At 40.9% G+C, this 13,405-nt stretch overlaps 1 protein-coding gene across 1 annotated transcript in view; it reads left to right on the top strand.

The window, feature by feature from the left end:
* The first annotated feature begins 9,471 nt into the window (after positions 1–9,471).
* The window catches only part of vwa5b2 (von Willebrand factor A domain containing 5B2), a 31,868-nt gene continuing 27,934 nt past the window's right edge, over positions 9,472–13,405 (top strand). Inside the window, exon 1 of the mRNA XM_036966807.1 lies at positions 9,472–9,596. The gene's annotated coding sequence lies outside the window, so the exon portion shown is untranslated. The remainder of the gene's footprint in view (positions 9,597–13,405) is intronic.

The raw sequence follows: 13,405 nt of genomic DNA, 5'->3' as shown, positions 1-13,405 counted from the left end.
GATTCGAGATGGTCAGTGACCTGTTTGTTGACTTGGCTTTCGAAGACCTTAGATAGGCAGGGCAGGATGGATATAGGTCTGTAACAGTTTGGGTCCAGGGTGTCTCCCCCTTTGAAGAGGGGGATGACTGCGGCAGCTTTCCAATCCTTGGGGATCTCAGACGATATGAAAGACAGGTTGAACAGGCTGGTAATAGGGGTTGCGACAATGGCGGCGGATAGTTTCAGAAATAGAGGGTCCAGATTGTCAAGCCCAGCTGATTTGTACGGGTCCAGGTTTTGCAGCTCTTTCAGAACATCTGCTATCTGGATTTGGGTAAAGGAGAACCTGGAGAGGCTTGGGCGAGTAGCTGCGGGGGGAGGAGGGGGCGGAGCTGTTGGCCGAGGTTGGAGTAGCCAGGCGGAAGGCATGGCCAGCCGTTGAGAAATGCTTGTTGAAGTTTTCGATAATCATGGATTTATCGGTGGTGACCGTGTTACCTAGCCTCAGTGCAGTGGGCAGCTGGGAGGAGGTGCTCTTGTTCTCCATGGACTTCACAGTGTCCCAGAACTTTTTGGAGTTGGAGCTACAAGATGCAAATTTCTGCCTGAAGAAGCTGGCCTTAGCTTTCCTGACTGACTGCGTGTATTGGTCTGACTGACAATGTTTTATTTGCCCTTATTTTGTCATAAAGAGCACATTTTCAACTTAATAAAAGAAGACTTTTCCGTCTCGAGGTAAAAAAAAAGAAGAAAGATACTATAGTAAGTGCCAAATAAAGTAACATGGTTGACGACTTCATCTTAAATCAGACACACATCCCCTTGTGACAGGGGAATGTGCAACAGGGAGGGTTAACTGGATGCAAAGAAAAGGTATTGTCTATCTATGAGTAACAGGGTGGATGTGTTATGCTCGACCCGCTCAGTTTTCTACCACAAAACACTGGAAAATTGCCATTATTATTATTAAAAAATAAATTGTTTCACCACAAGAGTTCAGTTCACATAACAGGGTTGACAATGAGGGACAAAATGACTAGGACGGGCAAAACGTGGAGACGTTGGGGTTAAGTGGGTTCAAATCTTCCTAGAAGTCATAGAGGTAGAGAGAGACATGTTGGGGTTAAGTGGGTTCAAATCTTCCTAGAAGTCATAGATGTAGAGAGAGACATGTTGGGGTTAAGTGGGTTCAAATCTTCCTAGAAGTCATAGAGGTAGAGAGAGACATGTTGGGGTTAAGTGGGTTCAAATCTTCCTAGAAGTCATAGAGGTAGAGAGAGACATGTTGGGGTTAAGTGGGTTCAAATCTTCCTAGAAGTCATAGAGGTAGAGAGAGACATGTTGGGGTTAAGTGGGTTCAAATCTTCCTAGAAGTCATAGAGGTAGAGAGAGACATGTTGGGGTTAAGTGGGTTCAAATCTTCCTAGAAGTCATAGAGGTAGAGAGAGACATGTTGGGGTTAAGTGGGTTCAAATCTTCCTAGAAGTCATAGAGGTAGAGAGAGACATGTTGGGGTTAAGTGGGTTCAAATCTTCCTAGAAGTCATAGAGGTACAGAGAGACATGTTGGGGTTAAGTGGGTTCAAATCTTCCTAGAAGTCATAGATGTAGAGAGAGACATGTTGGGGTAAATTGGGTTCAAATCATCCTAGAAGTCATAGATGGAGAGAGAGACATGTTGGGGTTAAGTGGGTTCAAATCTTCCTAGAAGTCATAGAGGTACAGAGAGACATGTTGGGGTTAAGTGGGTTCAAATCTTCCTAGAAGTCATAGAGGTACAGAGAGACATGTCAAAAGGCAGAATATTGGCACTTTGGCAAGTCTTTATTCCTATTAAAAGTCAGATTTATTAAATTGTCCATGGGAGGCAGAAGGTGGTCGTTTCATGAAACGACCCAAAGAATCACTTCTCTTTGGCCCATATTTACTTCATTTGTACTAGACAAATGTTTGCACCTAAAAACTCTATGCCTAATGAATCACTGTGTGTGTTTATTTCATGAAAATAACTCAAAATATATTTTTTATAATTTATTTCCCTGAGCCTCCTTTTGCTCGTCATTGAATACTGTAATGTCATGCTGCGGGCCAAAAACTCCATCGACCCGAACAGACTGAAATACCAGGAGTTGTTTTCAAAAAGCTCTTACACTAAAAGGGCATTATCATAATTTTCACCATTTCAGAGTGTTCTTTCAACCTCATAGTGTGAAAATATCATGACATACAGGAGTTTGCGTTTTTGACTGCAGTGCCCCTTTAAAATATCAAAGGGACGCAAAGGGCACCCATTTCAGGGAATGACCAGCAACCAAGTGGTACATACCACCAGACGGTGTAGATGGGGGCAGCCCCAACTGCCAATGTGAGTGGCTGGTCTGCATTTGCTCTTACAAAAGAAAACCTAGTACAGTAATGTAGTGTCAACAGTCTCTTTTGACTGACAGTTCTAGTACAGTAATGTAGTGTCAACAGTCTCTTTTGACTGACAGTTCTAGTACAGTAATGTAGCATTTACAGTCTCTTTTGACTGACAGTTCTAGTACAGTAATGTAGCATCAACAGTCTCTTTTGACTGACAGTTCTAGTACAGTAATGTAGCATCAACAGTCTCTTTTGACTGACAGTTCTAGTACAGTAATGTAGCGTCAACAGTCTCTTTTGACTGACAGTTCTAGTACAGTAATGTAGCATCAACAGTCTCTTTTGACTGACAGTTCTAGTACAGTAATGTAGCATCAACAGTCTCTTTTGACTGACAGTTCTAGTACAGTAATGTAGCGTCAACAGTATCTTCTGACTGAGAGTTCTAGTACAGAAATGTAGCGTCAACAGTCTCTTTTGACTGACAGTTCTAGTACAGTAATGTAGTGTCAACAGTCTCTTTTGACTGACAGTTCTAGTACAGTAATGTAGCATCAACAGTCTCTTTTGACTGACAGTTCTAGTACAGTAATGTAGCGTCAACAGTCTCTTTTGACTGACAGTTCTAGTACAGTAATGTAGCGTCAACAGTCTCTTTTGACTGCCAGTTCTGAGTTGAAACTGTTGGGATTACATCTAACATGACCTGTGTGAAGACTACGCTGTTCTGAGTGTGTTTCTATTGATGCGCTTTGTAGATCTGAGTTTGGGGACCCTGTCACCTGCCCTGTTATGTTCCTTTGCTTTGTCAGGTGGGTGACCCTCCAGCTTGTAGAGAGGGGAGCCATTCCTTGTTTGGTGTGTTTCTAATGCATTACGCGTTCATTACATTCCTGTTTCTTTTGCATGTTCTAAATCAGGGCTCTCCAACCCTGATCCTGGAGAGCTACTGTCCTGTAGGTTGTTCGCTTCAACCCTAATCTAGCACACCTGATTCTTGTTCTGAGGTAGCCTACGTTAGTGGGAAACAGTTGGCTTATACAGTAGGCTAATGATATGTGACTGCCAAACAAATTAGAATGCAGGGCTATTTAACTTCTGTTATTCTATGCTAAATAGTGAGGACATCAAAACTATGAAATAACACATGGAATCATGTATTAACCAAAAAAGTGCATATTTTATATTTGAGATTCTTTAAAGTAGCCACGTGTTGCCTTAATGACAGCTTTGCACACTCTTGTCCCTAAATGTGTTAGGTACAGTGGGACCTTTTGTAAAAAGGGCTTTATAAATGAAAACATAGCATTTTATCAAGCTACGTGACATCAGAGGGACGACCAACTTTCTGCAGGAGAATACAGTGATGAGTACTGACATTGTCCCCCATAAAGTGGCTACTTTGAAGAATCTCAAATGTAAAATATATCCTGCGTGGCGCAGCAGTCTGGGCCACTGCATCTTAGTGCTAGAGGTGTCACTGCAGACCCTGGCTTGATTCCAGGCTGTATCACAACCGGCCGGGATTGGGAGTCCCATAGGGCGGTGCACAATGAGCCCAGCGTCGTCCAGGTTTTGCCAGAATAGGCCGCCACTGTAAATAAGAATGTGTGCTTAACTTACTTGCCTAGTTGTATAAAGGTTAAATAATCAACCACAGTGTGTCATGATCAACTGCATCTAATGGCTTTAATGCAGTGGCAGCTGTGTTCATGTACAGGAAATGACGTCACCATAGCCTTGGAACGTCGACTGAATAATCTGCTATCTACTATTTAGCGAGAGGCAGGACCAATTCCTATAGAAGAAGCCCATTGTCACTAACTTATCAATATGCTTTTTAAGAGACAGCTTTTCATCTGTCCAGATGCCCAGAGATTTGTAAGCGGGACATGTTCAATATGGACACCATCCAAAGTACATATGCTTAAATCAGTTATTTTTATACGCTCTAGAAAACTCCGTTTTATCTGCATTCAGTACTAATTTCAGGTCAATAACGTTTTTCTGTAATAAGATAAAGGCAGACTGTAGTTCAGATAGAGCCTGTCAACCATGAGGGCAATAGCATACAAAACAGTATCATCGGCGTGCAGGTTACAGTTGTTTACAGACGAGTCGATGTTGTTAATGTAAACAGGACCCAGAATCGCCCAATGCAGGAGACCTGCCGTAATATCCAGGAAACCTGATTGAACACCATCAGTAGATATGTCAAGTCATGTTTCAACCAGTTACATGCAGCCTGGTCTAGGCCAATTGAGGAAATCCTCTGAATTAGAAGTGAGTGATCAACAGTATTGAAAGTCTTTGACAGGTCAGTGAAGAGGGCAGCACGTTGCTTTTTATCAGCAGAGATGGTGCTATTACCTGGTCTAAAACCTGACTGATGTACATTTAGAATAGATTTCAAAGATAAGAATCTGATCTTAGCTGATCGTTTATTGGATTTTTTTATCTGAATCGAGGATTCAAATATTTTAGCTAGGCAAGAAAGTTTAGAAATAGGGCGATAATTATTTAGGTCACAAGGGTCACCACCTTTGTGAAGGGGGAGTACATGGGCCACTTTCCAAACCTTGGGGATAGTACCAGATATAATCGGCAGGCTAAAAATAGGTGTAAATGATTCAGCAATCAGTGGGACAGAGAGTGCAGCAAAAATAGATAAAGCATATCAGCCCCAGTGGATGTTTTAAAATGTTACATCAATCTTAAGCAAGGAGTCTAGCACATCACAGACAAGAAATTATTGAAATGAAAACAGATTCAGCAGAAGTTAACGGGTTAACCATAGAGTCAGCTAGAGGTTGGCAGAGGGAAGAGCAGTCGATTGACTGACCAGGGTCAATTAAATCACTGTTTCTCTCAAATAAAAAGCCTGCTGAGATAAAATTATGATTAAGAGCATCATTTATTCCATTCTTCTCAGTTTTGATGCCAGAATCAGACAGAACTTGCTTCGGCAGGGAAGAAGAGGAATTTGTACACTTCAGTGCATTGACTGTTTTCCTAAATGATTTAGCTTTCTTAATTGAGATAGTACATCTGTTTTTCATTTGACTGAAAGATTGCCAGTCCTCTACAGAGTCTGTTTTTCCTTGCTCTGGCCCAGGCCTGATTTCTCATCTGAATGAGCTCAGATAGCGCTGAAGAAAACCAAGCGCTAGATTTATCTTTGACTCTGAATTGTTTAAAAGAGGTGTGTTTATCTGCCAGAGGAATAAATATGGAGGAGAAATGTTCTAGAGCCAACTCAGGGTCAGGAATACAGGAGATAGTGGTTAAATCAGAGTAGAACATGTCACGTAGAAACCCTTGAGGAGAACTTCTTAAAATGTCTCTTCTTAATTAAACAAGGATTAGTATTTTGGTGTTTCAAATCTCTAATACATAAAATGGGACAATGACAACTGAGATCATATGCAAATACTACACCAGACAAATATTTATGGGGGTTATTAGTAAGAATGAAATTGATCAATGAGGAGTTAACAGGGTTTTTCACATTTAGCCGTGTGGGTTTTGAGATCAATTGAGCCAGATTAAAGTCATTGCATATACTCTTACATTGAGCTGAGGTCGGGGATATCCAATCCAGATCAAAATCCCCTAATATGACCAACACCAAGGACAAAAAAAGGGGTTAAACACTTTGATATAGCACCAATAGCATCCGCCATGGCATCGGTAAATCCCAGCAACAAATAAATGTGTATTCTGGTTTATGGACATATCTACAACCAGGAGCTTAACTTTCTTGCGAACAGAAATATTTAAAGATTGGACGCAATGAAATTATATTTTACATAAAGTATATGGCCACTCCTCCCCCTTTCTGTAATCTGTCACATCTAAATACATTATAATCATTAACTTCAATCTCTTTGTCATGTACAGAATCATTTAACCATGTTTCTGAGAAGACCAGTATGTCTGGACACGAGTCCTGTACCAATATGTCAATTGTGTCCATTTTTTAAATCATACTTTGCAAATGTAGGTGCATTAGCCCAAGCCCCTTACAAGATTTAAAGTCAGACGGGGTATTCAGCTCATTCCCATAAGAACTAACAGGCATAGGTTAATTCACAGACACATGAAGTCTGAAATAAAAATTATCAGTTTTATATCATATGCATACAGAGAGGTTTGCATTAAGGCTTTGAGCCACACCTCTATGGAGTGAGAATAATAGTGGCGTTAGATGCTCGTGATGGATATCTTATCAGTGCTTTATTTGAGCAGCATGTGAAGAACCTGACCACGTGTCTCCTCTCTTAAGTACTTTCTCTATCTGTAGCTCATGAAGCGTGGTCCCAGAGATAGCTTGGAGGACGCAGTCAGCAGGGCTCTGACCAGGAGGCCCAAATCAGCCAAGGCCAGGCAACGGTATCCTCCACCTGACCCAGACCCGTCTGTAAATGTGGTTACCCAACAACATGCAGAGGTAGTGTCAGTGTCAATGCGCCAGCACCGCTCTCAGACTCCACAATGCATGTATTGTGCAAACTTGAATACCTTTACTATCACAGCTGCTACTGGTGCTGTGGTGCCATCTAGGCATCACCAGAGGGACCAGCAGAGAGACAGCTTTGCTCCACTCAGGAACTTAGGCGTCATGGCCTCCCCTGTAGGTAGGCCCATGTCCGCCAGGGGGTGCCGACGACAACAACAACAACCCGCCCATCCCACACCAGATGCAGAGAGGAACCAATCTCAAGTGGAAACCCATCGTCCACATTACCTGCCTCCGAGTCAACCTCGCATGAACCAGGCATCGAAGATAGCCTCTGTCAACTGCTCTGGAGCTGGGGCTGAGACCCCCTATGTGTCTCAGGATGACCTGAACAGAGGGAAGAGTAGCAGTTCCTTTGACCAAGACGACCCAGAGGTGAAAGGTCAGAGAATCAGCCCCAAGTCATCGAAGGGACGGCAGCGATACCCAGTACAACCACAACCTCAAAGTCAGGAGGACCAACCTTGGAACACACACGACACTCAAGGACAGGGACACCATCGGTACCCAGTACTAACTCAAAGTCAGGAGGACCATGCTCCAGATGCAAAGAGTATAGAGCGGCCAGGCAGTCATGTTTATCCCGGTCATAATCAAGCAGCCACAGATATGGTCCTTGTCTACACATCCCCTCCTTGTACCTTGAGTATCCTGCAGCTCCCTCAACAAGTACAGTGTGTTTCCCTCCATCAGAAAGAGAGATGCTGAGAGTCTTTCAAAGAAGACGGACCAGTAGCCTCACCTTAACATGGATTTATAAACCTTTATATTCAACAAACAAATATTTGTGTTGTTGTATGCTATGTGTATAGGAGGGAACTGAGTTATTGAATGATACTGCTTATTTGTGTGGGGAATTGAATTATAGTAAATGAAATAAAGGTGAACTTGATCTCTCTTGTTGGTCATAAAACAGTCTGTCACGTGCTGTAGTCGGTTGTGAGAGAAAATCTCAGCAATACCTGACTTTGTCTCTAGATGGTGACAAAGATGAATAAAAAGTGAAGTAGGCCTACATTTTGCATTTTTGAATTCAACAAGTAGAGGAAAGTCAGGAAGAACAAATAAGTTGTTTCTGATTATTTGGCAAAAGGCTTTGTCTTGTTTGTATCAAGGTACAAGCATGCTGTCCTCAATTCTGCAATCAATATTTTTTCCTTCAAGACAAAGCCAATCAATGGGGATAGAAATCTATAATCAATGTACACAGAAGATAAAATCAATTATCTTAGCCATGATATGTATTTTGCTCACATTAATCAGTTAGTGTATAAACTTTGATTCAATGTGCTATATTTTGAAGTGACCTGTTGTCTGTGTGTTATTATCTGTTACTAAATGAATAATGAATAATATGAATAAATGAATTATGAATAATGTCTTATACACATGATCTATACTCACAGCCTGACCACATTCATCTACAGCCGCTATTCCATTCGTAAGGTAGCGTAATGTAATGTAACATATGACACTAAATGGAGGGATACAAATGTACGTCCCAAATCTAACGAAATGCCACGAGGCTAGGTTAATACTCAAAGTTACATCACTGCAATCCTAACAATCATAACAGGTGCAACACCTGCCAGTGCCAACATACTGTACCTGTTACCATGGTTCCTTCACAGTAACTCAGACTATCCAGACTTAGTAAAGGTCAGTGAGAGCACGTTCCAGGCAGGCATGTTCCATACCGAATAGACCTGTAGCAAGTGCAGTTAGAGAAGAGGGAGCCGTTTTAGACTGTGATGTAGCCACTGCTTTCCTTTTGCCAGTGTTGAAACTGATGTACAAATGTACATGGGAGAATAGCATTTAATTGATTCCTCAAATCTTCTCTGCTCGCCTCCCGCTCAAAAACCATTGGATGAGAAGGTCAAAGATCCCTTCCCTCTAACCTTCTCATCTAATGGGTTTTGAGGAGGCAAGGAGAGAGGACATGAGAAATAAAGGAAATGAAATGAATATTCTCCCCCTGTGTCTGACTGTGACCTGTTGAGGAGAGGCAGACAGACAGACTCAGATGATCTGCTCTCTCCTGGCTCAATCAGCCATTATCTTGAGTTATGGGCTATGGTCAGAGCCAATTGCCTGGACACAGAACAGACAGCAAATTATGTCCACCACAGCAACTGGTCCAGGGGCAGTATGGTTTATAATGGTGACATGTAGGGATGGATATGTAGGGTTGATTCTAGATCAGTAACAGACACACACAGTATGTTAATCTTTGCGCAATTTACTGAGGACTATACCTGTATAACTTCAAAGCCACAATGTAATCCATATAATACGCTAATACTGAATGAATAAGCATTATTCTGAATGAATAAGAATAGCATTATTTATTGACATAATGTCTTCCCTGTCAATGAATCCTCGTCAGTCATTATAGTTATCCTTACAGTAAAAGGGAGCGATTCAATCAGAGATGAGCAACAGTGTGTGTGTGTGTGTGTGTGTGTGTGTGTGTGTGTGTGTGTGTGTGTGTGTGTGTGTGTGTGTGTGTGTGTGTGTCAACGCACGCGCACGCTCTGCACCGTCCGTATTGCGCGCGCGCGTGGGTAAATAGGCACTGAGGAGAACAGGGTCCGTCCTTTAACGGTAAAAACCCGAGCGGGGTTAACAACGGAAGAAGGAGACAGAAGTGGGATGGAGTGATGCTGACCAGCAAGAGGACCCGGAGAGAAACAACGGGACCGCGGTGACCACAGAGAAGCAGAAAGACCGGTAAGTAAATGCATAGCAATGTATTGATTTAGCATTTTATCAAATGGGTTTTATTAACGCAAATAGCCTGCAGTAGAGCTGTACTCGCTGTGTATATCTCTTGCAGCTACTTTCAACAGTAAAAATAACGGGCATCCCAATGCCGTGTCATGTATAGCCTGTCTGCACTGAGTTTTGTTAGGGGCTTATTCTTATGTAGGCTTACAATGATCTTCAATTTAAGGTATTTGAAGGATAACAAAGTTGTCCCCTCCCCCCCCACACACATTCCATATGATTTCAACCACTTTCTGACTGCTCCCCTTTTTGATTTGAACGAAACCTTCCATACATGTTTGCCCATTATAGAAGTGGTCAGAAAGTGATTCTTTTTCATCTAAATGTCAAAACGTTCAGGTGATACAGTGGTGTTAAATAGTATCCAGTACATGAAAAATACTACTTGAGTAAAAGTCTAAAAGTATTTGTTTTTAAGTATACTTAAGTATCAAAAGTAAATGTAATTGATTTTCTTGATTTGTATTTATTTATGGATAGCCAGAGGCACACTCCAACACTGAGACAATAATTTACAAATGCAGCATTTGTGTTTAGTGAGTCCTTCAGATCAAAGGCAGTAGGGAGGACCAGGGATGTTCTCTTGAAAAGTGTGTGATTTGGACGATTTTCCTCTCCTGCTAAGAATTTGGAATGTAACAAGTACTTTGGGGTGTCAGGGTAGGCTATCGTAAATAAGAATTTGTTCTTAACTGACTTGCCAAGTTAAATAAAAAAAAATCAATGTCTTTATCAAGTAAACATATGAATAATGGCATTTGACATCATTTAAAAGCTTACAAACCGGATTGTCAAACTATTAAAAAATGTATTGAAAAATACGTTTTTAAATAAAATTGCGTAATTTCTTTTACCTTTCATGAAATATAAAAAACGCATAAATTCAGCAAAAAAATTATGTTCATATATGTTGTAGTTAGGACCCTGTTTGACATCATCTGAGGTGTTTGTGTTGTGCCTGTCTTCAGACGCAGCATACTTTTGAATACAGGTGGGTGTCATGTAAAGGCTGATAAATGTCAGTGGTGGAAACAGTACCCACTTGTCATACTTGAGGTAAAGTAAAGATACCTTAATAGAAAATGACTCAAGTAAAAGTGAAAGTCACCCAGTGAAATAATACTTGAGTAAAAGTCTAAAAGTATTTGGTTTTAAATATACTTAATTATGAAAAGTGTATGGAATTGCTAAAATATACTGAAGTATTAAAAGTATAAATCATTTCAAATTCCTTATATTAAACCAGACGGCACAATTTTCTTGTTTTTTTAAATTGACGGATAGCAAGGGGCCACTCCAACACTCTGACATAATTTACAAATAAGCATTTGTGTATAGTGAATCTGCCAGATCAGAGGCAGTAGGGACGACCAGGGATGTTCTCTTGATAAATGCGTGAAGTGGACAATTTTCCCGTCAAAATGTAACAAGTACTCTTGGGGATCAGGGAAAATGTATCAAGTAAAAAGTACATTATTTTCTTTAGGAAAGTAGTGAAGTTTAAGTAAAAGTTGGCAAAAACGTAAATAGTAAAATTAGAACAGGTACCCCCAAAAACTACTTAAGTAGTTATTTTTACTTAAGTACTTTACACCACTGATAAATGTACTAAAATGTGAATATAATGTACATTTTAACTTTCATTTGGTAACACAAAGATGATTGTAGAACAAACACGCAAAACAATGCCGGATTCAAAACTTTGAATTTTTTAAATGTAAGTTATTATACAAAATTATTGTAACTCATTGAATGTTATATATATGGGGGATACAATCATCCCAGCTCTACAGATTTTGCTGCAGAATCCTTGGACTGCAGAATCCAAGGACTGCAGAATCCTTGGATATGTACAGTAGCTTGTTTTTGGTTGTAGGTCCAGGAATGGCTGAAGAATTGCAACATTTACCTGAAGCTAACTCTGCAGATAGTACTACTGGGGGATTTGAAAAGTCATTGTCAGTCAATCAATAATATAATAATACCTTTAGCAACAAATGTTATCTTTAATTTACAATCTGTAGAAACCATGAGAATAGAAAGGTTCAGATCTGTTGTAAAACAGCACAGCACAGATGAAAAAGACATGGCAAATAGAAATCCAATATGGATGGTGTTAAGAGATAGATGGGAGGGGTTGAGTGGAGCTGAAGGGTGGGACAAATAACAACAAGATAACTCATGTCAAATATACTGTGTATGTAAAATGTATATAGGTTCAGAACTATTGTGAAAGAGCACAGTTAAAACTATATGGCAAATAGAAATGAAACTGGATGGTCTTCAGAAATAGATGGGAGGGTTAGAGGGTAGAGGAAGGACATCAGTAATAGATGGGAGGGTTAGAGGGTAGAGGAAGGACATCAGTAATAGATGGAAGGGTTAGAGGGTAGAGGAAGGACATCAGTAATAGATGGGAGGGTTAGAGGGTAGAGGAAGGACATCAGTAATAGATGGGAGGGTTAGAGGGTAGAGGAACGACATCAGAAATAGATGGGAGGGTTAGAGGGTAGAGGAAGGACATCAGAAATAGATGGGAGGGTCAGAGGGTAGAGGAAGGACAGGAGAAAAAACAAACAAAAGATTACTATTGTAAAAGAGATTGTGTCTGTAAAATGTATAAACTGAAAGTATAAGCTGAAGTGTTGATGTTCATTAGTTTACTCCAATTAGGGGAGGGGTGGTAAGATATATTTTTAAAAGATGCACACTCTTGGCATTCTCTCAACCAGCTTCATGAGGTAGTCACCTTGAATGCATTTCAATTGACAGGTGTGCCTTGGTAAAAGTACATTTATGGATTTTCTTTCCTTCTTAATGCGTTTGAGCCAATCAGTTGTGTTGTGACAAGGTAGAGGTGGTATACAGAAGATAGCCCTATTTGGTGAAAGACCAAGTCCATATTATGGGAAGAACAGCTCAAATAAGCAAAGAGAAACGACAGTCCATCATTACTTTAAGACATAAAGGTCAGTCAATGCGGAACATTTCAAGAAATTTGAAAGTTTCTTCAAGTGCAGTCGCAAAAAACATCAAGCGCTATGATGAAAATGGCTCTCATGAGGATCGCCACAGGAAAGGAAGACCCAGAGCTATCGCTGCTGCAGAGGATACGTTCATTAGAGTTACCAGCCTCAGAAATTGCAGCTCAAATAAATGCTTCAAGGAGTTCAAGTAAGAGACACATCTCAACACCAACTGCTCAGAGGAGACTGTGTGAATCAGGCCTTCATGCTCAAATTGCTGCAAAGAAACCACTACTAAAGTCACCAATAAGAAGCAGTGACTTGCTTAGTCCAAGAAACACGAGCAATGGACATTAGACAGGTGGAAATCTGTGGAAGACAGGTGGAAGTCCATATTTGAGATTTTTGGTTCCAACTGCTGTGTCTTTGTGAGACGCAGAGTAGGTGAACGGATGATCTCCGCATGTGGTTCCCACCAGGAAGCACGGAGGAGAAGGTGTGATGGTGAGGGGTTGCTTTTCTGGTGACACTGTCAGTGATTTATTCAGAATTCAAGGCACACTCATCCCATCAGGTTTGCGCTTAGTGGGATTATCATTTGTTTTTCAACAGGACAATGATCCAACACACCTCCAGGCTGTGCAAGGGCTATTTGACCAAGAAGGAGAGTGATGGAGTGCTGCATCAGATGACCTGGCCTCCACAATTCCCCAACCTCAACCAAATTAAGATGGTTTGGGATGATTCGGACCGCAGAGTGAAGGAAATACTGCCAACAAGTGCTCA

This window comes from Oncorhynchus mykiss, chromosome 28 (assembly GCF_013265735.2).
Source record: "Oncorhynchus mykiss isolate Arlee chromosome 28, USDA_OmykA_1.1, whole genome shotgun sequence".
Lineage (NCBI taxonomy): Eukaryota > Metazoa > Chordata > Actinopteri > Salmoniformes > Salmonidae > Oncorhynchus > Oncorhynchus mykiss.
The sequence above is the reverse complement of the archived record's forward strand: the minus strand, read 5'-3'. Positions and strand labels throughout refer to the sequence as shown.